Genomic DNA, 6,536 nt, shown 5'->3' with positions numbered 1-6,536 from the left:
CACTATTTGCCCTCATTAATCACTTGCCAATGATATAGAAATGCATTGCTTGGTGGTGATCTCTAAACCTCAAGATCTCTCTCTCCCTTACTTACTCACTTTAGCATTGCATTCTTACTTAATTTAATTTAGTTGCTCTCTAGTTTAAATAACCAACCAATCACTTGTTTGATCATTCGACTTACTAACCCTAGTTGTAATTTCACATTCAAGTACGACTCCAATCCCTTAGGACGATCCCTTCTCACTAGTGTTACTTTAGTAGTAGTGTGGTAGTGGTTTTTATAAATTTAAACTTGACCCAAAAGGCTTTTCTTGAACCGCACATTCACTATATTATTTTGGCATATATCAAGCGGCCTCGTCAAATTTTGGCGCCGTTGCCAGGGATTAGGCAACATCGTATTTGTGGAATTCATTAGGAATTAGTACTCTTTTGATCGTGTCTTTTCTTTACTTTGATTGCACTTTTCTTTTTGGTTACTTATTGTGTTTGTTTTCACTTGACTAGGTGTATTGTTGGAAAGCAGCCAAGCAAAGGAGCATCCAAGCTAAGGAGCAAGGCAAAACAAAGTAAAATAAGGGAAAAAGCTAAAAATTCTAAAAAATTGCTAAGCTAAGCTAAATTTGGAGTTGAAGTGTTATAGGACCTTTGTGAGACTTTCTTGACTCAATCTCCTTAGTTAAATCGTGAGCCCGCGTGGAGGCATTTTTCTTGTCAATGCATTATTATTGTTTCAAACATGGGAATTGTGTTTGTGGAGGAAGTTTAATTGTATTGTTGTGAAGGCAAAGTGTTTGTTCATTTGTTATGCTTACTTATTTGTTATTATGCATGTATGGTCGTCGTTCATTGAGACCAACTCTTGTCCCTTTTGATTTGCATCTCGAATCCACCGTTAGAAATCCTAGGGGAAGAGGAAGTTCAAATAGAGCCAATCTTTCAATGGATGACCATAATGATGACCATATTGAGGACATTGGTCACATAGACCCACAAGGTATCCTTCATCCCAATGTGCACAATGAAAACATGCAAGTACCATTAGGCATGCCAAGGCCATTCATCCAACCACCATAACAACAAGGCCAAGTTCCATTCGGAATTCCAAGGCCAATGTATGCTCCACAACCTCCCATTGTCAATCGAGGAATTCAAAATCAAGGTGTTCATGTTGCACCTCAAGTTGCTAACCCACCACTTACTTTGAGAGACCATTATGTGCCAAATGAATATAATGCACCCACATGCATTCAATTGCCACCATTTCGAACACACCATTATGAAATTAAAGCACAAACCATTCAAATGCTTCCTAACTTTCATGGACTTCCAAGTGAAGAACCCTATAAGCATTTGGATGAGTTTCTTGAAGTTTGTTCTACCATGAAATACATGGAGATGCCGGAAGAAGTCTTAAGGCTTAAACTTTTTCCATTCACCCTTAAAGACAAGGCAAAATATTGGTTTAACAATCTTGGCCTTTTTCAATCACTTCTTGGGTAGAAATGCAACAAGAGTTTTTGAAAAAGTACTATCCGGTTTCTATGACCAATGCCATGAGAACTTCAATTAGAGAATTTACCCATGGGAATGGAGAAACATTTCATGAGGCATGGGAATGCTTCAATGAATTGCTAAGGAAGTGTCCACACCATGACATGCCCAAATGGCAATTAGTCCAATATTTCTTTGAAAGTTTATCGGATAACTATAAGGGCATGGTTGATGCTTCTATGGGTGGCTCTTACATTGATAGGCATGAGGATGACGTATGGCGTCTCTATGAAAACATGATTGAGAATTCATTGCGTAGAACATTGTCATCAAAGAATGGTAGAAATACACATGGTAGGAAGAGTATTGGCTTACTTTAAGTCGACAATTCTAATGAGATAGCCGCCGAAATGAAGTCTTTGTCTCAAAGGTTTGATCAATTTTTGATTAACCAAAACTCGGCGAACCAAGTAACTTCCTTCCCTAACCATTCTCATCGTGCATCAAATGAATCATGTATGACTTGTGGTAGTGTTCTTCATTCTACTTCTCATTGTCCTCATGGACAAGTGCAAAGTGAACCTAATGAATAAGTCAATGCGGCTTTTGTGAACCAAGGGAACAATCCTTATGGTACTTGTTACAATCCAAGTTGGAGAAATCATCCGAACTTCTCATGGAAAAACCAAGGGGAAGGCTCAAACCCTCCCCAAAGCGGTTTTCAAGGGAAGTATATTCTACCTCCAATGCAAAACCAAGGATCCCAAGGTTATAGGCCATACCAATCATAAGGGAATCAATTCTCTAATTCTCATTTTCCTAACCAATCATATTCCTAAGGTAATTCTAGAATTCCCGCCTTTGAAGAAAAAGTTTTAAATGCTTTGGGCACTTTAGAGGCTAACACACAATTGCTTCATTCTAACTCTCAATCTATTGCAAAGCTAGAAACCCAAGTAGGGCAAATAGCTAGCACTCTTAATGCTAGAGAGAAGGGAAAGATGCCTATTAATGCCCCGCCTAAGCAACAATGTGTTATGGAAACCCAATCCTTATCGGAGAGGTGTACCATAGAACATGTTAATGCGGTGACCACCTTGCGGAGTGGTAGAGTTGTAGATAATCAAGTAGAAATGACTAATGAAGAGAGTGAACCGGTGCAACCACAAGTTGTCACCCGTCCCGTTTCACATCCTATTCCTCCTTCATTGCATACACATGATCTTGCAAATGAGAAAGTTTATAAAAATGTGTTTGAAAAAGAAGTTTTGAAAGATGATGTTGAAAAGGTTTTATTGAAAAATGATTTGAAAACTTCTTGTGTTGAAGAGAGTTCAAAAGAAAATCTTGAAAAAGTGTTTGAACCAAAGGTTCCATTTCCAGATGCCTTAAAAGGATCAATTTCAAAAGACAAGCAAAAGGCAAAAACCAATGAGATTTTGGAAATGTTTAGGCAAGTAAACGTTAATCTACCACTTTTGGATGCAATCAAGCAAATACCGGCTTATGCCAAGTTTTTAAAAGACCTTTGCACCCAAAAGCAGAAGAACAAAAGCCAAGCACCAAAAAAAGTGGTTTTGACCGAGCAAGTAAGCTTAATTTTGCAACATAAAACTCTTCCAAAGTTTAAGGACCTCGGTTCACCTACTACATCATGCATTACTGGGGATCATATCATTAATCGGGCGCTTCTTGACTTAGGAGCAAGTGTTAACCTTCTTCCTTACTCGGTTTATGTCAAACTAGGCTTAAGTGAATTGAAACCAACATCGGTAGTTTTGCAACTGGCCGATCGATCCATTAAAAAGCCTAAAGGTGTCATTGAAGATGTTTTGATTAAGATTGATAAATTCTTCTTTCCCGTTGATTTCGTTGTCATAGACACGGAACTGGTCCCCAATCCTAAGAGCCAAATTCGCGTTATCCTTGGCCGTCCTTTCTTGGCAACCGCTAATGCGAACATCAATTATAGGACGGGGATAATGAAGATCTCTTTTGGCCACATGAAGGTTAAATTGAACATATTCAATCCAACACCCAATTCATTTGACAAGTATGAAGGAGAGGTCAATGTTGTGGAAAAATGTTATGAATTCAATAGTGAAGGAAATGAGTTTTTATGTGACTCAAGGGTTTCTAAAGCTTCATCTTCAACCTTGCATTCTAAAAATCATGTTTCAAACTCTTGTTTTGAAAGGGCGTGGAAACCCAAAGGTTGTAATTACATAGATAGAGGATCACAAACTTCTTTTGAGTTTGATCCAACAAGTTCTTCTAAGAACAATTTGTTGGGTGGGGCTCAAGATATTCATCACCCCAACACGGAGGGGATGTATTATAAGATCTTTGATCTGGGCTAAAAGAGCCCAATGTCTTGCTAGAGACGTTAAAGATGAGCAAAAGCATTCGTAGGGTGTCAAAACCCTATTCCTCCCCCATTTCTATCTTACATTTCATTTCTTGCGAAGTCTAGATACTTATTTTTGGTTCATATGCATTTCAAGGAACTTTGGTGAGGATTGCATAAGCTTGCATGTCAATTTTAAGCATTCTGCATAAGTTCGATCGATCTTATACCGGAGTTCGATCGATCAAACTTCCATCTGAATCCAACACTTAGAAAATTTTCAAGCCTGCATCCAAATAGGCTCTCTGTCCCATCAATTCAAGAAAAATCTGTGATCTTAGTTCTCAGTTAGATCGATCATAGGAACTTCGATCGATCCAACTATCCTGTTCGATCGATCTTGAGTGTTGACACTTAGAATATTTTTGAGCCTGCAGAACTTGCATCCAAATCACCTCTCTGTCCCGTCGTTTGAACTAATTCTCAGATCGATCAAGAGACATTCGATCGATCCAACTTCTAAGTTCGATCGATCTCATGCCTCAACACTTAGAAAAATTTTGAGCCTATATCCACCTGCATATTTTTGGCTCTCTATTTGATCGTTTGAAATATTCCAAGATCGATCTGAAAGTTCTTCGATCGATCCAACTTTCCTGTTCAATCGATCTCATGTTCCAATACTTAGCCTAATTTTTCTGAACCAAAAACCTGCACATTTTAGCACTCTGTCTGATCGATCGAACTATTGTTTCGATCGATCTCAGTTCTTCATTTCATTCTTTGACTTTATTTTAACTTTTCAAATTTCAAAAACCCAAAAATATTTTTATTATTTTATTTTTCAAAAATACCGAAAAGATTTTCTATTTTCCAATTTTATTTTTTAATTTTAGTTTTAAAATTTTCCAATTTAAAAAAAAAATAAAAAAAAACTTTGAGAAAGAAAGTTCGATCGATCTCAGCTGAGTTCGATCGATCGAACTAATCGGGGAATGTTTTTAAAAATCGAGGGTTCTCATGATCGATCATTTAGATCGATCTAACTCACCCTCAACCTCAAAACCCCCCCTTTTTCTCTCTCGTCGCTACCACTGCACCTACTCATATCTTCCATCTCCGGCGAGATCTAAGCTTCTCTCTCTCTCTCTCATCTCGGTTTCATCCTTTCCTCTTTGCATCCACATCTCCCTTCGATTTGGGTAAGATCCGAGACCTCACTAGTCGATTTCAAGCTTCAATCTTGTGCATACATGGTTTATATGTTTGATTCATGCTTTATATATGATTGAACCTCCATTATTGATGCTTGAAATATGTGTATATATATGTATATCGTTGTATATATTTTTGATAGTTTTGTTTGATTTGGGAGTATGGGCCATGTTTGGGTGATGGGAGTTGTTGATTTGATGTGTTGTAGGGCCCACGAACACATTCGTGTGGGCCCCTTTCTTTAAAAGTCACAGATCTGTGGCCTTTCAGTTTTCATCATCACATAGTTCGATCGATCGAACTTGTATCTCAGATCGATCTTGAGAGATCGATCGAACTCTTGTGTCAGATCGATCGAAGTTGTGAGATCGATCTCACTTACTTTTGATCGATCCAACTTTCGTGAACGATCTCACTTCTTTTCATGATCGATCGAACTTCATAGATCTCTCACACACACTTCATTTATCATATCTCATTTTCATGCTATCTTATTTATGCCCAATGCCTGTGATATTCCACATTGGATGCATGTCATACTTATATTACTTAGCATGATTAATATCCAGTCACCTGCATAGATTCATGTCATATCTGTTTTGTCTATTTTATTTGACATGCATGATTCTATATTATATTTAACAATTATTTATTCTAGCACTAACTTCTATTGGAAGTTTTTCTTTGCAGATCATGGTTAAGCGCAAGATTGTTGCCAAAAGGCAACACGGGAGACCTCATAGATAGCAGAGGCATGTTAGGCCTATGACAGAGGAGCCAGCCGAGCCCTCTCATACTCAAGAGCCAGTACAGCCTACACTACCTCAGTCATCTACTCTTGAGGCTGAGGATGATCATATCCCATCTCCTTCCCAGGCTCATCCTGCTTTTACACCTTCGCCTTCTCCACCGCATGCTAGTGCTGAGCGTACACCAGTACCACCTCCATCACGCCAGCCAGCTCACCAGGCCTGTGATAGGCCCACACCTCGATATGAGAGTTGCTAGTCGACCATGAGTCTGTCTTTGACACAAATTTCTTCTCCCGATCGGTGCTAACCCGATCAGCTTACCGTGATATTATTCAGAGGGGCCTGGCCGCTATTCTTGCCCCTGTCACAAAGCCGGTTTACCCGCGGCTGGTACGGTTGTTCTACCAGAACCTCCGACCATCCCCGCGTCACACTGCCGAGCTAGTCACTTCTGTAGATGGCCATATGATCACCATCACTATGGACACACTTTCCAGATCATGCCCACTGCCCAAACTGCTGTCCTCCAAAGCTTCAGGAGACCTATCCGAGGCTACACAGGCCTTCTTATGCCACCATGGCAGTTTACTTGACAAGTCATTATGCTGCTGGCGAGACTTTCGCCACCTGCACATATCTTCCAGACGACCTTTGGTTCATTGATTCCATGCTTTTCCAGAACATATACATGGCCAGACACAAGATCCAGAGGAGGAGCGATTAT

The 6,536-nt window shown here is 39.4% G+C and overlaps 1 pseudogene; it reads right to left on the bottom strand.

Annotated features, from left to right (window-relative positions):
* Nucleotides 1-1,565: 1,565 nt before the first annotated feature.
* On the bottom strand, nt 1,566-1,664 carry LOC132305873 (small nucleolar RNA R71; annotated as a pseudogene).
* Nucleotides 1,665-6,536: the final 4,872 nt, after the last annotated feature.

Source organism: Cornus florida, unplaced genomic scaffold, assembly GCF_030987335.1.
Source record: "Cornus florida cultivar Cherokee Brave unplaced genomic scaffold, ASM3098733v1 CherokeeBrave_3.0.0_Hap2_Chr04, whole genome shotgun sequence".
NCBI classification, from domain to species: domain Eukaryota; kingdom Viridiplantae; phylum Streptophyta; class Magnoliopsida; order Cornales; family Cornaceae; genus Cornus; species Cornus florida.
The sequence above is the reverse complement of the archived record's forward strand: the minus strand, read 5'-3'. Positions and strand labels throughout refer to the sequence as shown.